Source organism: Cervus canadensis, chromosome 19, assembly GCF_019320065.1.
Source record: "Cervus canadensis isolate Bull #8, Minnesota chromosome 19, ASM1932006v1, whole genome shotgun sequence".
Lineage (NCBI taxonomy): Eukaryota > Metazoa > Chordata > Mammalia > Artiodactyla > Cervidae > Cervus > Cervus canadensis.
Window position 1 is genome coordinate 1,830,026 of NC_057404.1, and position 17,307 is coordinate 1,847,332.

The following is a 17,307-nucleotide window of genomic DNA, read 5'->3' on the forward strand; positions in this document are numbered from 1 at the left end:
CCTGCTTCAGCCACTTGTTAACAGTGTGATCCTCAGTAAGATATCAGCCTTACCAGCCTCAGTTTCCTCAACTGTAAATGAGAATGATAATGATGTCAAACTCACAGGGCTGTTATAAGAATTGAACAAATTGATACATAAAAAGTTCTTTTAATAATGTTTGGCACATAGTAGTTGTTCCAAAGTGATACTTTTTAATCCTATCTGAACTAATGTAAGAATACATGATTTATGCATCAATTTATACCATTTTTATATTCCATTCATGGGTACAATGTAATGATGAAACCTCTGTTTCATTCTAAAGCTTATTAGCTTCTTAACCTGTTTGTTCCTTCTTCGAGAATTTGTAAATATGGTCCCCTAATGTTACTGTTCATAGATTTTTAATTATTTCACTCGATGAAACAATGGCATATAAGTATTTACTTTTATCAGAATCTGAGTTAGGTGGTAGCGTTTCCAGATGCCTACAAACTGCTCAGAGTATGGCGGAGTTGGAGAGACATATAAATAAATGTGAAGAGGGGAAGTGTTCCAAATCAGGTGAGAGCACAAAGAAGGAAGCAGTAAAAATGGAGAAAATCAGAGAGGCCCCCAGGGAAGAAGTCAAGTCAAGCTTAGAAAGTAGTATCATGGAAAAGGCAATCTTCCAAGCAGAGGGTACATGATTATCAAAAGCAACACAGAACATATAAAGAAAAACAGATTATTGCTCAGTGTATCTCAGGCATGAAATTCTTTTGTTTGTAAGAATAGTCAGAGGCCAGTTTATGTACAGCTTATATTCCTAAAAGAAATCAACCTTGAATATTCTTTGGAAGGACTTAAGCTGAAGTTTCAATATTTTGGCCACTTGATGCAAAGAGCTGAGTCATTGGAAAAGACCCTGATGGTGGGAAAGATTGAGGGCAAGAGGAGATAGGGGTGACAGAGGATGAGATGGTTGGATGGCATCACTGACTCAACAGACATGAATTTGAGCAAACTCTGGGAGATAGTGAAGGACAGGGAAGCCTAGTGTGCTGCAGCCTATGAGATCGCATAGAGTCAGACACGATTTAGTGACTGAACAATACAACAAAAGCCAGGGAAACTGCTTGAAATGTATTTTAATGAGAGAGTAAAATGGATGCCTTTGAGTTTATGCAAGACAATTATGAGAAATACTGTGTAAATAGATTGAAATGGTATGAGTGATAGAGGATGACTATTTAAGAGACAATTGATATAATCCAAGTGAGAAATAATGAAAGCCTGAATAAACATTGATGGAGAAGGAGTCATAGATTTGGGAGAAGCTAGGGAGGGAGAATATGTAGGACATAGTGAATCTGAAGGGGAGATAAATATAAACATTGCAGAATACTCCTGGATTTCTTATTGAGTGCCTAGATAAATGTGACATCATTTTTATGATAAAGAATTATGGGAGATGTGGTAAGTTTTGGTTTAGAGTATAGATGTAGTTGTGAAGGCTAAAATTTGAGATTTCTATGGAACTTCTCAGGGTGGGGTCACTGTATAAGATTTCTCCGGCCTCTCTGACCTTAGTCTTACTGTTCTTCATTCCGTTCTACACAGTGTGGCAAAAGTAATCTTTCTAAAACTCAATTCTACTTATGTAACCCTCTCCTGCATGAAACTTCTCTACGACTGCATATTATAGTCATTGACTGAAGCCCTTACCATGATTATTTGGCCTCTAGCGGCCTCCCCAGCCTAACCTGTTGTGAGTGTACCTTTTTATCCACTGACCTACATCAGACCCAGGAACATGTTTTTTCTTCATTGAACCTATTCCTCAGATTATTCACATTTCCTTTGCTATATCACTTCCTGTAGGAAGCCTTCTCTGACCCCAAAATCTTGGATAGGTACTTTTTAGGTAGTCTCAGAGCAGCCATACTTTCTCTATCACTTACTACACCATCTGTGCAATTTGCCTGTTAATTATCTGTCTTCCAGTAGATTATATTCTCCATGAGCATATAATTCATGTTTTTTTGTATACACTTATCTAACACAGTGGCAGGCATGTGATAGACTGGATAGATTTTTAATTAAAAATTAATGTCATGTAGGAGACTTAATAAACTGGTATTGAGCTTATTAGAGATATCAGCAAGATGGTCACTGGAGTTCATAAAATACATCTTTAAAGATATTTGTCATATGAGCACAGATTAGGAAATCAGAGTAAATTATATTGCCCAGAAGCACAGTAAAGTAAGAGGAGTGGAAGAACAGTCATGTTGCCCTGTGGAATCTGAGTGACGAGTGGTAAAGGGCAGCCTCCTGAGAACACTAGAGAAGAGTGGGCCAGAGACAGAACATGGGTGGGAGCACTAGCTCCCCAGTCCTACTTAGACCGGACCGAACTATTGGGAAGTGAGCTTTGGAACTGTCTCAAAGCTGTATTTGCATAGCAAACACAGTGGAATGATTTCCAGGAGGCCAATGTATGTACATATGTTGAAGTTTTGTTTTAGCAGATAGTTTGATATCTTAGAGGGTTAATATAAAACACCCCTTTCTTCTTTTCCCAGTTTTTCAGACAATTTATACAGTCTGCACCTGAACCATCACAGGCCTCGTCTGTCAGAGATGACTAGTTATTTCCTAATAACTTACAGAACACTGAGGTCTCGGTTCTAGTTGTGTACGTCAGGTCGAGACTACACTGATTTGACGTGCATTCCCACTCATTTCCAGCCTTCCTTACTGCTGGTGTGGCCACATGGCTAAATTCTCACAGACACACGAGTAAACGTTAGGTGTTGAACTTTCAGTTTGTGCCCTTAAGGTAAGTGTATGGGCCCCTCTTCATCCTCCCCTCTCTTTTGCTGGAATTCAGGCTGGCGAGCCCCCTTCAACCTCAGGGACATGGATGCTGCCACAAAAATGACAGAGAAACAGGAGAGAGGAAGCCTGGGTCTCCGATACCACAGTCGTCTCATTAACCTTAGATATCTTACACCAGAATTGTTAAATGAGAGCGAGGGGGGAGGGGTACTTTCATTTTATCTTATCTGCTTTCCTACCTGCTCACTCTGGAGAATACTCTTTAGTTGGTGTTTACCTTAATACCTTTTCTAAGAATTAACTCTAACCTTATCTTATATACCTAATTTTATATATATGTATATATTACATCTGTAACTATATATTACATATATTACATATAGCTATGTAATATATTCACCATATACTATGTACATACTACTTTATATATATATATATATATGTAAAATGTTATATATATAGTATTTTAATTAGATTTCTGGAGCACATAAAATATTTATTTAAAACTGTTTCAATGATCATACATCTCTTAATCCCAATTCCCTAGTCATTGAATTCTGGGGAGAAAACAGCTAGTATCAGAATATTTTTGTGTGTTTATGTATTTAACCCAAAACATACACAAACATACCCACTCACTTATATGTGTGTATCCACACAAATAGGTGTATTTGCTTCAAAACTATATTAACTCATTCAATGAGAAAACATGTGCCAGACACTATTCTAGACCTTAGAGACACAGTGAATGTCACTCAGTCATGTCCGGCTCTTTGAGACACCATGAACTGAAGCCTGCCAGGCTCCTCTGTCCGTGAAATTTAACAGGCCAGAATACTGAAGTGGGTAACTTATCCCTTCTCCAGTGGATCTTCCTGACCCAGGAATCAAACCGGGGTCTCCTGCATTGCAGACAGATTCTTTACCAGCTGAGGTGCCAGGGAAGCCCTTAGAGGCATAAAGTAAGCAAAAGAGATGTGATTCCTACACTCACAGTCTGTTTGAGGAGAAAGGAAAGCAAACAAATATATATATATAATGATATGTTATGGTCTAGGAATATTCAGGGTGCTCTCTGATAACCTAGAAGGGGCATTGAACACAGACTGGGAATATTCACTGATCCCCATAGCTTGAGGTTCCACCACTGATTCCCCAGAGTTCTTGAATATTCATATCCATATTTGTATGTGTACTTACACATTAACATTGATTGCAAATACATTTCCATCTGTATCATGAAAGTTTTTAATATCTTATTAATATGTTTCACAAATGTTAAATTAGGGTCAATAACATTACTGTATGAATATTCTTCTTACTTTCAAACTTCAGTATGATTTTGTTTATGCTTATAGTAAAAGCATTAAATAATTTGGCCAGATTTTATAAGTAATATTTTTGCCAAAAATATGATCAAACTAGTTAGTAGAGGAACAAATATTAGGCAACCTAACTGAATACATCAGGTACATATAATTAAAAACTTGGTTTATTTCTTGAATTGTCCTATTTTTAACAAGTTATTTTTAAATGAAGTAGATTCAGTGATATAACAATACTCTGTCATTTTATTATAACTCATTTTCATATGTTTTCAAAGCTCCCCTTTCAAGATTCAGTTAGCAGGAACACAATGAACTGTTAGAGCATCTGTCTCACATTGAATGGTGCTGGCCAAATGCAGAGATTTATGAATTCGCCTTGTTGACTATCAGTCATCTGCTGATATTAGTTCATTATTTACTTCCATAAGATTGTATTATATTGATTCACTACTTTGCTAAACATTACCAAGCTCTTCTGATTAACTGTCAAACTCAACTACCCATAACACAACCAGAAACCCACAAGAAAAACAAAACACAGACATATAACTAATAAAATGGGAAATTGTAAAAAATCATGTGTTCAAATCAAGGTGCTGAGCTTCAGGCTTCATCACTGGCATGGGAAGAGCTTGCAAATTGTCACTTCCATCTTTGCAATTAGAGAAAGCTGAACAAATGAAAATTGAGGACTTCTATTGCATTCATAGGAGAATTGAGGTGACAGGCAAACTGCCATCCCAACTTGGGGAGAGGCCGGCACATCCATGTGTGGATCACAATAAACTGAGGAAAATTCTGAAAGAGATGGGAATACCAGACCATCTGACCTGCCTCTTGAGAAATGTTTACACAGGTCAGGAAGCAATGGTTAGAACTGGGCATGGAACAACAGACTGGTTCCAAATAGGAAAAGGAGTACATCAAGGCTGTATATTGTCACCCTGCTTATTTAACTTATATGCAGAGTACATCATGAGAAACGCTGGGCTGGAGGAAGCACAAGCTGGAATCAAGATTGCTGGGAGAAATATCAATAACCTCAGATATGCAGATGACACCACCCTTGTGGCAGAAAGTGAAGAGGAACTAAAAAGCCTCTTGATGAAACTGAAAGAGGAGAGTGAAAAAGTTGGCTTAAAGCTCAACATTCAGAAAACTAAGATCATAGCATCTGGTCCCGTCACTTCATGGGAAATAGATAGGGAGAGAGTGGAAACAGTGTCAGACTTTATTTTTTTGGGCTCCAAAATCACTGCGGATGGTGAATGCAGCCATGAAATTAAAATACGCTTACTCCTTGGAAGCAAAGTTATGACCAACCTAGATAGCATATTAAAAAGCAGAGACATTACTTTGCCAACAAAGGTCTGTCTAGTCAAGGCTGTGGTTTTTCCAGTAGTCATGTATGGATGTGAGAGTTGGATTTTAAGAAAGCTGAGCACCAAAGAAGTGATGCTTTTGAACTGTGGTGTTGAAGACTCTTGAGAGTCCCTTGCACTGCAAGGAGATTGAACTGGTCCGTCCTAAAGGAGATGAGTCCTGGGTGTTCATTGGAAGGACTGATGCTGAAGCTGAAACTCCAGTACTTTGGCCACCTGATGCTAAGAGCTGACTCATTGGAAAAGACCCTGATGCTGGGAGGAACTGGGGGCAGGAGGAGAAGGGGATGACAGAGGATGAGATGGTTGGCTGGCATCACTGACTCAATGGGCATGAGTTTGAGTAAACTCCAGGAGTTGGTGATGGACAGGGAGGCCTGGTGTGCTGCGATTCACGGGGTCGCAAAGAGTCGGACACGACTGAGCGACTGAACTGAACTGAACTGAACTGAGGCACATCCAGAGAGACACAGCTAAGATTCTTTTACCTGGAGGAGATGCTGCTTAAACAGCACACACTGGTAGAGGTATTTAAATGCTTATTTTCATAATTGTTAGATACTGAACATGTCCTCATGTGAGAGTAGGGAACTAGTAAAAGCCACGACTTTTGAAGGAGCCCCACATATTCATGGGATTTTACCTCCTGGAATCCCACTAGATTCTCAGGCTACAGACCTAAGATATAGCCATTCTTCACAATAGCAGAGGAAGGGGTAAGGAGAAGAATCTTTTTGAAACAGTGCCCAGAGCCTTTTCCATAACCAAAGCCTGTGTCCAGGGGAAGGCACTTGGCCGGAGCCTCAGCCCAGCTCACAAGAGGCTATTCCTCCCACTCAAGCTGCTCCAGTCTTACTTTCTCACCTAAGAAGATATGAGAAAATGAAATGCTATCAACAGAGATCAGAGCATCACGGAAATAGATTGGGCATGCTACAGCCACTGCAGGGAGGAAGGAGAAGGGGGAATAAAGCCATACCAGAAAGAAACACTTGTGATGTTACAGTCTGAGACACAGGCTGCCTAAAAGCCTGAGATCAAATCGGATTTTATTAATAGTTCAGTCTCCCTTTCGTACACCTTACCACCACACCCACAAGATGCCTGTAGACTAGCGGAAGCCTAGAGCAGAAAGAGCTGAAGGCGCCGGCTCCCTGGGAGAGGGAGTAGCTAGGAAAGCCCAAGGTCAAGAGTGGAAGCCACAAGAAAACAAAAAAGCCTTGAATCCCGAGGCACCTGTAATGACAGCAGACATTAAACACAACCGTCTAGCCAGATTAATTCAAATCCTATCCTGAGGGTCTATTTATGTCAGTCCCTATTCCCCAAATTAACATGGTCAGCTTTTAGCAAAAAATTATCAGTGATGTATGTCAATTACACTGTACTAATACTTGGGGTAAAAATTAGAAGGCATGCCAAAGGGAAACATTAAAAAAACACAGTTGGAAGAGAAAATGCAACAACAGAGACTCAGGCATGACAGGGACCCTGGAATTATAAACTAAGGAATTTAAAGTAACAATGATTCATATGTTAGTACCTCTAGTGGAAGAAGTGAACAACCTGCAAGAAGAGGTTGGTTATAAAAGCAGAGAAATGGAAACTCTACACATCAAAAACAATAATAGGAATAAAGAAGACAGTAACAGAAATGAAGAATGACTTTAGCAGACTCATCAACCAACTCTGAGGCTGAAGAATGAATAATTGATTAAAGCAAAGCAAAGTCGCTCAGTCGTGTCCGACGCTTTGCAACCCCATGGACTGTAGCCCACCAGGCTCCTCCGTCCATGGGATTCTCCAGGCAAGAATACTGGAGTGGGTTGCCATTTCCTTCTCCAGGGGATCTTCCCCACCCAGGGATCGAACCCAGGTCTCCCGCATTGCAGGCAGATGCTTTCCTCTCTGAACCACCAGGGATTAGCTAGTATGATTAGCTAGTATTTCAACTTTCAAGCTGAAATTCAAGCAAAAAAAAACCTCAATTGAATAAATAACAACAAAAGCAGAACAAAGCATTCAGGATCTGTGCCGCCATCTCGATCGGTGTAACAGAGCCGTAATCGTAACATGAGAAGAATAAAGCGAGAACAGAAGGAATACTTGACATAATCGTGGCTGAAACTTAGCAAATATTAATGACTAAACCATAGGTCCAGAAAGCTCAGAGGACACCACAAAGGATAATTATCTACAAAGAAAAACAAGGAAAGACACAGTCATATCATATTCAAACAGCAGTAAACTAAAGGCAAAGAGAAAATGTTTGAAAAAAAAGCCAGAGCAGATAAAAGCAATCACCTTAACTATTGAAAGCTTCTCAGGTGGTGCAGTGCTAAAGAATCTGCCTGCCAATGCAAAGCTAACAAAGGCGCAGGTTCGATCCCTGGGTCGGCAAGATACCCTGGAGGAGGTCAGGACAACCCATTCCAGTATTCATGCCTGGAGAATCCCATGAACAGGGGAGCCTAGTTAACTATGGAAGATTAATAGCCAGAGAAATCTTTTAAACAAGAAATGCTGATCATATCACTAGCCAGTTTAGCATGAACTCTGTAAAGCTTTGGCAGTGCTCGTGGAAGTCATTTTTATCTTAGCAGCATCAAGCCGACCTTGGATGTTCTGGCCGTTGCTTTCCCCTCACCTGCTCTTCAGGAAACCCTCCTCTCTGTCTTCCCACCTTGCTGGATTCTCTCCGTTCCTCACAAGGCCGTGTTTCCTCGTGTCTCCGGGCTGGCCTCCTGTGCATATTCTCTCCTCAGCCTTGCCTGGTGACCTTGCTAACTTATCCCCATGTTTCTTTGGGGAAGTCTAACCCAACTTCCCAGTCTACGTAGATCACCCAGTTACAGTTCATCATAGACCCAGCTGTGATGTTATATTATTTTGTGTTGTTTTGGGAAAAAAAAAAGAAATCTCATACACAACTGATTGGGTTTGGCTCACATTCCACTCACAGCTCCACAGTGCCCAGCACAGAATGGGAACTCAATGCCTGCTTGCTTTATAAAAGAAGGAATAGATTTCTTGCTTTTATCCTAAAGAATAAATGCTTATCAGTTACAGATCATTGGGCAAATAGTTTATTTAAAAAAACTATATATTGACCTCCTAGCCTCTGCTATGCACCCTTTTACATTCTGGGGAGAAGATGACAAACAAACTCTAATCCCTGAATTTTAGGGGGGCTATACAGTCATGTAAACCAATAGACAATTCAAAAGGATGTGATATGATGGAGGTATGCATAGGGCCAGGTCATAGTTGCCTTTTTGGGTGAAGTCCTACAGAAGGAGCAAGTGGAGCTGTGTGTGTTGGCCCAGTGTGCGTCCTTTGGGTGCAGGAATCTTTGCTCTGGTTTATTGCTGTGTCCTCAGCACTACAAACCACCTGGCACTCAGTCGGTGCTCAATAATTTATTAAGACGTGTTAAAAAGCAGAGACATTGCTTTGCCAACAAAGGTCCGTCTAGTCAAGGCTATGGTTTTTCCAGTGGTCATGTATGGATGTGAGAGCTGGACCATAAAGAAAGCTGAGTGCCGAAGAATTGATGCTTTTGAACTGTGGTGTTGGAGAAGACTCTTGAGAGTCCCTTGGACTGCAAGGAGATCCAACCAGTCCATCCTAAAGGAGATTAGTCCTGGGTGTTCATTGGAAGGGCTGATGCTGAAGCTGAAACTCCAGTGCTTTGGCCACCTCATGCGAAGAGTTGACTCATTTGAAAAGACCCTGATGCTGGGAGGGATTGGGGGCAGGAGGAGAAGGGGGCGACAGAGGATGAGATGGTTGGATGGCATCACCAACTCAGTGGACATGGGTTTGGGTAAACTCTGGGAGTTGGTGATGGACAGAGAGGCCTGGCGTGCTGCGGTTCATGGGGTCGCAAAGAGTCAGACATGACTGAGCGACTGAACTAAACTGAACTGAGTAGGATTTTGGTAATAAAAAAGAGGGATGTGTGAAAGGGAAAAAAAATTCTAGGTAAAGGAAACCGTGTGTTGCCCAGACTGACAAACTATCCATGTCTCTGCCATTTCAACCTGGAATATGAAAATGGCTTCATTCAGATTGCAAAAGCCTTTCACTAAGAAAGGGACATAAAGATGAAAAGGGTTTGGGGAAAGGGATATGAGTTTTGGATTTATTAAATCCATGATGTATTCACATAAGCATAAAAAAAATTATAAATCCCTCACAATATGATGTACACTATAATTAACCTTTCAAACATGTTCTAGATCATAAAGTAGTTTCTCAGTTCAAAAATTTTAAATTAATAGAGTTTGAGATAATTAGATGTTATGACAATATGTTATCCGAGTACAATGTCTGCCTCTAATGTATAGAAGTTTCAACTTTTTTATTATTCAGATATAGCGTGTGTGGGTGCTTATGTATGTGGGTGCTTATGTATGTGGGTGATTCACTTCAGTCATGTCTGACTCTTTGTAACCCTGTGGACTATAGACCATCAGGCTTCTCTTTCCATGGGACTCTCCAGGCAAGAATACTAGAGTGGGTTGCCATGCCCTCATCCAAGGTATCTTCCTGACACAGGGATCGGACCCATGTCTCTTAGTCTCCTGCATTGGCAGGTGGGATTTTTACCACTAGCACCACCTGAGAAGCCCATCAGATGTAGTAGTACAGTTATGCATTAAAATTTCAACCTTAAAAATAAAATTGCAATCTTTCATAGTGTGGGGGTTCCCAGGTGACTCATTGGTAAAGAATCTGCCTGCCAAGTTAGGAGACACAGGTTCGATCCCTGGGTCAGGAAGATCCCCTGGGGAAGGAAATGGCAACCGTTTCCAGTATTCTTGCCTGGGAAATCCCATGGACAGAGGAACCTGGTGGTCTACGGTCCATGGGGTTGCGAAAGAGGCAGACACAACTTAGCAATAACACAACAACAAATTTCATAGTGTGCTTCTACTGTATTTGTTAATATTATTATTACCATTTTGGGGGGAAGGAGTGATTATTGGGCTCAAGGGAAAGGTGGGGTGGAGTGGGGAAGTCAACATTTTGTTGCCAGAAGTCCGTAGTTTCTGCCATTTCTACCAGCAACCAGCAGGTGGTATCAAACAGTTTTAAGTTTCTCTTCTATTGCCGTTTTTGTGCCTATTTGGTTTCTGAGATATCTCCTTCCTAACTTGCGCCCCACACCCTAACCACAAATACTCACTTCCAAGCATTTGATGGGTATAAAGGTCTCGAGGATTTTAAAAAATAGTTTATTTTTTTTTTAATTGGCTGAAAATTCTTTACAATTTGAGGATTTTATTTTTCTGGTTTAAATATGCCCCAACCTTCCTTTCAGAGTGACGTTACACTGGGTATCTTGCTATAATCAGAGGCATCGTTTTACATGCGGTAACTCTTTTGGTTGCTCTAACAACAGGATGCCTGCTTTCTCAGTCACTCAGCCATGTGACTTGTGACCCCACGGACTGTAGCCCCCCAGGCTCGCGTGTCCATGGGATTCTCCAGGCAAGAATACTGGAGTGGGTTGCCATTTCCTTCTCCAGGGGATCTTCCCCACCCAGGGATCCAACCCACAGTGGGAAAACACTACTCCTAATCCCCGCTTTACAAATGAGGAAATTTGTGGAACAAAGATGCTAGGGAACTTCCTTAAGGTCACAGAATTAGAATTCAGGCATCTGGCCACGGAGCCCACAGTCTCATTCTCTGTGTGAAATCGTTTCCCCGATTTGATTTTCTCCTTTTAGTGTCTATTTTCAGTCAAAACATAGCATTTCTTTTCTTTGACACCATTTACTCAGCTACTATGAACTGAGGTTTTCGGCACCTACAAGTTGGAATAAGAAATACTATGCAGAATAAAATCAGAATGTAAAATACCTATGTGTTAGATATTGTCTGAGGAATAGTCACATATTTTTCACATGTATGCATAAAACTTTAGTGCTGAAAGCGCTTTATGAACTACTTGCCTGTTATTTTACTGTAAAAGAAAATTAGGCTTTCCAAAGAAGCATTGAGTTTCAGCGGTCCTTTGGAGGTGATAAGGGAAGGCACAGTCTGCTGAAGTAGTGTTGTGGAAACATTCATTTATGGAGGCCTTACGAGGAACAGGAAAATGCCCACTGCTGGGAGATGGGCACGTGGGAGGTGTGTGAACTCTTTAGGCCAGTGCACCTGTTGAATGCCTAGCTTTTCTATCTACAGTGTGATGGGACAGAATAGGCTGAACTAACAGAGAGAAAAGCTGGCTTATGAGAATCTTATCCCTGCAGTATAAAGAAAAAAGAGAAGGGAGGGAGGGAAGGAGGAAGAGCTTATAATCAGTGTTAACAATTTCCATGTCAAGTTTCCACAGTCAGATGAAAGAAAATAAAATTTAGATACAGGGTCAATTTAAGTATGGTGAAAAAGATTTATATTGAAATTGCTGTAACATTTTATTGGCTTGAGTGACTAGACTCAAATCTAATTTTAAGCTAATGGTATGGACTCAGAATCATAATTAAATTTATGGTCTGCCATAATTTGAATATGCATTTTTTTTGTAGATTTTTCTTTGTTAGTCCACATTAATGTATCTGTCATTCCCCAAAATTCACAGTTGAATTAGAAATGATTAAAAGTCATTATCTCTTGTTTAAATTAAAAATTTTGCATTTTGTCTTATCACAGAAGCAAAGAAGGGTCACTTCAGGAAAAAAGTGAATTTCCCTCAATGTTAATTCCCCAGAGTAACTAATATCAATATGATTATCTTAGATAATACCCTTAGAGATTTTGTCCTTTCATGTTTATCTGATAAAATACCAAAGAAATTAAATAATAGAAAAATCACTGGAAGCATTTACAGACAAATATTTTAGCAGCCTCTGCCAGAGGCAATGGGTAACTTTTGGGTCAAACAATGGGCTAACCAAAAAGATTTAAGAGGAAAACCTGGAAATGAATTGTACATTAAAATAATTAAACAATTAAAATAACTTAAAAAATAATAGAAAAAATCTGATTTTTTTTTTTCTATTTCAACTGAACTTGAAGTAGAAACAAAGTTTCTAGTTCATCATTCCAAACCACATGCTATCTTATTCCTGAAAGTGGTAACTTAAGATGAATGTCCGTTTTGATTTTTTTTTTGTTTACTAAGTTCATACAGTATATCTATATTGACACACAAATTCCTATGCATAAACTTTCATGAAAACTGGATCATGAAACTTTTCAAGAAAAAAATGTAGATTTTTTACAGTCAATGTTATCCCAACTTTATTGTTGTGGTATCACTAATGTAGGTATTAAAAAATTTATTAAACTATTTCCCAATCACTGATTACTACCTTTTTACTTTTACAAGCAGCATTCATAATAAGGAGCCTTGTGTATCATTTATCTTTAAATATTTTGCTGCTATCACTATGGTAAGGTAGGTTTCTGATAGTATTAATAGCAACAAAAAGAGAATTAAAATAAATAACATTTAGTAAATTCCCACAATGTCCCAGATTTTGTGGTAAATACATACTTAACTTTCACAACATTCTTCTGAAGTAGACATAGTTTAGAGATCTGTTTTGAAGATATGGAACATGAGGAGAATAGTTGAGAAACTTACTCAAGATCACACAGACAGCAACTAGTGGAGCCAGAATTCAAACCCAGCAATCTGACTGTAAAGCCTTCTGAGGACAGAACTACAGAGGTATCCAGTATTTCATCCTGCCCTGGCTCATCTAGAAAAATAATTCCTAGGTCTCAGGGGAGACCCATTCAAGTTGTTTGAAGTGATATCAACAAAAATGGTGGAGTAAGAAATACTAAAATCCCACATCTTCATAAAAGCAATGAGAAACTGGTAAAACTGTTGAAAATCAACTTTTTCAGAACTTTAGAAATCAGCCAACAGTTTGCAACCCTGAGTACACTTATTTGAGAAAAATTGTAGAATCTTGGTAAGAATAGTAATCTTTGTGGTACTGAAACTTATACCCTAGTCTCATATCCACACTGAAAGCATTTACAGACAAATATTTTAGCTGCCTCTGCCAGAGGCAATGGATAACTTTTGGATCAAACAATGGGTTAACCAAAAAGATTTAAGAGGAAAAGCTGGGGAATCAATTGCACATAAGTGATTTGAAAAACACCAATGTATTTCTTAGAATCTAGAAGGCCACATGGATACGCAGTTATGTGAATACCCAAAAATGACTGAGAAAGCCCACAGCACTCCCCTCTCATTGACCTTGAGCCTCTATACAAGCAGAAAGTGGATGCTAAGGCAGAGTTGGCAACTGCATGGCTGAATGTTGAAGACATAACCCAACCTGCATACAGAATCACCTGGCAAAGACAGAGAAATTTATGCTTTCCAGGGTTTCAGAAAGTCTGTCAAATCATTAGATAGCCATTAGGCTAAGAAAACAGAGACTTCAGTGGTCCCAAATGAAGAGAATACAGAATTTAGAGAATTAGTTGAGATAAGTCACTATACAAGCAGAGTCCATGAATACAACAAGTTACAATTGAAAAAGACCCTGGAAAGGGCAAGAATATAATTTCCAGAATTGCCACATTATAGTATTCAAAATGTCCAGTTTACAGCAAAAATATAAGGTCTGCAAATTTAAAAAGTATATACCATTTACAAAAACAAAAGGATTCATTAGAAACTGTACCTAAGGAAGCCCAAGTGTTGCAATAAATAAAAACCTTAAATAAGCTACATTAGATAAACTAGAACAGCTAAGGGAAACCATGTCTAAAGAATGAAAGTGTACTAATGATGCCTCATCAAACATAGAATATCAAATCAATAGAAATTATAAAAAGTAAACAAGTAGAAATCCAGCAATTCAAAAGTACGTAACTGAAAAGAAAAAATTACTAGAGGATCTTAATAGTGGATTTATGCAATCAGAAGAAAGAATCAGTGAACTCAGAGAGAAGTCAGTTAAGATTCTTAAGTATGGGAAAGAGGGAGTTAAAAAAAAATGAGGAAAAGTAATCAGTGCCTAAGACACGTGTGGCATATTATCAAGCATGTCAATATATGTACAGTGGTAGTCATGGAAGGAGAGGAGAGGGATAAAGGGATTAAAATATTTGTGAAATAGTGGTCAGAATTTTTCAGCTTTAATGAAAAACACAGATCAACTCATTCAAGAAGCTCTATAATCCAGACAAATCACAAGAGGAAAAGATTCCCTGCAGATCAATCTCTCTTATGAATATAGATACAAATGTTCTCAACAGGAAACTAACAAACTGAAACTGGCCACATATAAAAAGGATTGCACACTTGTGACCCAAGTGTAATTTACTACAGGAAAGTAAGGTTGGTTAAACATACAAAAATCCATCAATGTAATAATCCCAAATAGATTTATGGAATATGGAAAAAAAGAAAACACACCATCCTCTCAATAGACTCTGAAAAACATAAAACATCCTTTCATGATAAAAAAAGTCAGTGAACTAGCCCTTGAAAAGGACCTCTTTAACCCAATAAAGAGGATATTTAGAGGTGAAAGATTAAAACTTTAGTTCTACCATCAGGAACAAGATAAGGATGTCTGCATTCATCAGTTCTATTCAACATCATACTACAGGCATAGGCCAGGGAAATTAGGCAAGAAAAACAAATAAAAGGCATCCAATTTAGAAAGAAAGAAATAAAACTCTATATGCAGTCACTATTCTTATATATAGAAAACTTTTAATAAACCACATAAAAGCTATTAGAGATAATATAGTCAGGAAAATGTCAGGTAGAAGATCAATACACAAAAAAAATCAGCTTTGTTTCTATACACTAGCAATGAATAATCTAAAATGGAAACAAATGTATTTCTATTTACATAACAGCCCAAAGAATAAAATGCCTATAAATAAATTTAAGTTTAAAGGTGAAAAACTTATAAATTGAAAATGACAAAATGTTGCTGAAAGGAACTGAAGTTCTAAATAAGTGAAGATGACATGTATGTCCAATTAAAATGGATAGATATATCACATTTGGGGATTGGAAGGTTTATTATAGTTAATATGGCAATATTTCTCCAAACAAGGAATTTAATGCAATATCTACCAAAACTCCAAGGATATTTTTTGAAAAAATGAGCAAACTGGCCATAAAATCATAGGGAAGTGTAAGGGACCCTGAATGGCTAAAATAATCTTGAAAAGGAAGAAGAAATTTGGAGGACCCATGCTTCCCAATTTCAACACTTACCCTAAAGCTATGTTATCAGAATTGTGAATTTTGTATAAGGAGAGACATGTAGATGAATGGAATAGAATTGAAAGTCCAGTATATATATGGCTGAATCCCTTCAGTGTTCACCAGAGACTACCACAACACTGTAAATCGGCTGTCAGTTCAGTTCAGCTCAGTCGCTCGGTCGTGTCTGACTCTTTGTGACCCCGTGGACTGCAGCACGCCAGGCTTCCCTGTCCATCACCAACTCCCGGAACGTACTCAAACTTATGTCCATTGAGTTGGTAATGCCATCCAACCATCTCATCCTCTATCGTTCCCTTCTCCTCCCGCCTTCAATCTTTCCCAGCATCAGGATCTTTTCAAATGAGTCAGTTCTTCGCATTTGGTGGCCAAAGTATTGGAGTTTCAGCTTCAGCATCAGTCCTTCCAGTGAATATTGAGGACTGATTTCCTTTAGAATAGACTGGCTGGATATACCCCAGTATAAAATAAAATGTTTCAAGTTTGAAAAAAAGAAGAATTGAAAGTCTAGAAGTAAACCCATCTTTGATCAGTTGATTTCATCTACAGTGGTAAGATCATTTAATGGGGAAAGAAAAGTCTTTTCAACAAATGGTGTTGGGGCCACTGACTATCCATATGCAGAAGAATAGATCTGGACATCTACCATATACAAAAATCACCACAAAAAGGACCAAAGACCTAAATGTAAGATCTAAAACTATAAAATCACAAGAAAACATAGGCTTAAATCTTTATGACCTCAGATTAGGCAACAATTTCTTAGGTGTAGTACACCATTTGTAATCCCTAAAGATAATTTCATTGATCTATATCATCTTCAATGCCAGGATAATATCAGTCTTTCAGAGTTTTCCTAACATTTTGCTGACAATACTGTTTTTAAAAGCATCTCATTATTGCTTTTTTTCCTTGACTGCTGATGAAGTTAAATTTATCTTCATGTCAATTGCATTTATGTATGTGTGTGTGCATGGGGGGATAGGTTGTTGTTTGTATGTGTGGGTCCATACTTGTCTTGTATTCTATTTAATTATTGTACTGTACCAAATTCTCAAAAGGAAACACCATCTAAAATCTTTCACAGTTTGATACATGTTAACACAATATATTTCTTAAATGTGTTTTATAGTATTGACTCAGCAGCAAGTGAGCTAAAATTATTTTTAGCTAAATTTATCTTTCTACCTTTCATTCCTACTACTACCATCTTATTCCCAGATTCATTCATTCATAATTAAATAGAATTACTGCTATTTTGAATTGCTAACTCTATGGTAAGTGAGAAAAAAAAGCTGCTTTATTTATCCTAAGGGAAAGTAAAATGAATGAACATTTCTCCAGCCTTTTGATTCTTTTAATTTAATATGTCCTGTGTGTACATAATTGGGCTTCCCAGGTGGCACTTGTGGTAAAGAACCCTCCTGTCGGTGCAGGAGACCTGAGACACACGGGGTTGATCTCTGAGTTGGAAAGATGCCCTGGAGGAGGGCATGGCAACCCACTCCAGTATTCTTGCCTGGACAATCCCGTGGACAGAGGAGCCTTGCAGGCTACAGTC

At 38.6% G+C, this 17,307-nt stretch overlaps 1 protein-coding gene across 3 annotated transcripts in view; it reads left to right on the plus strand.

Moving 5' to 3' along the window:
* The window catches only part of GABRA2 (gamma-aminobutyric acid type A receptor subunit alpha2), a 140,289-nt gene that overhangs the window by 101,701 nt on the left and 21,281 nt on the right, over positions 1 to 17,307 (plus strand). The window lies entirely within an intron of this gene.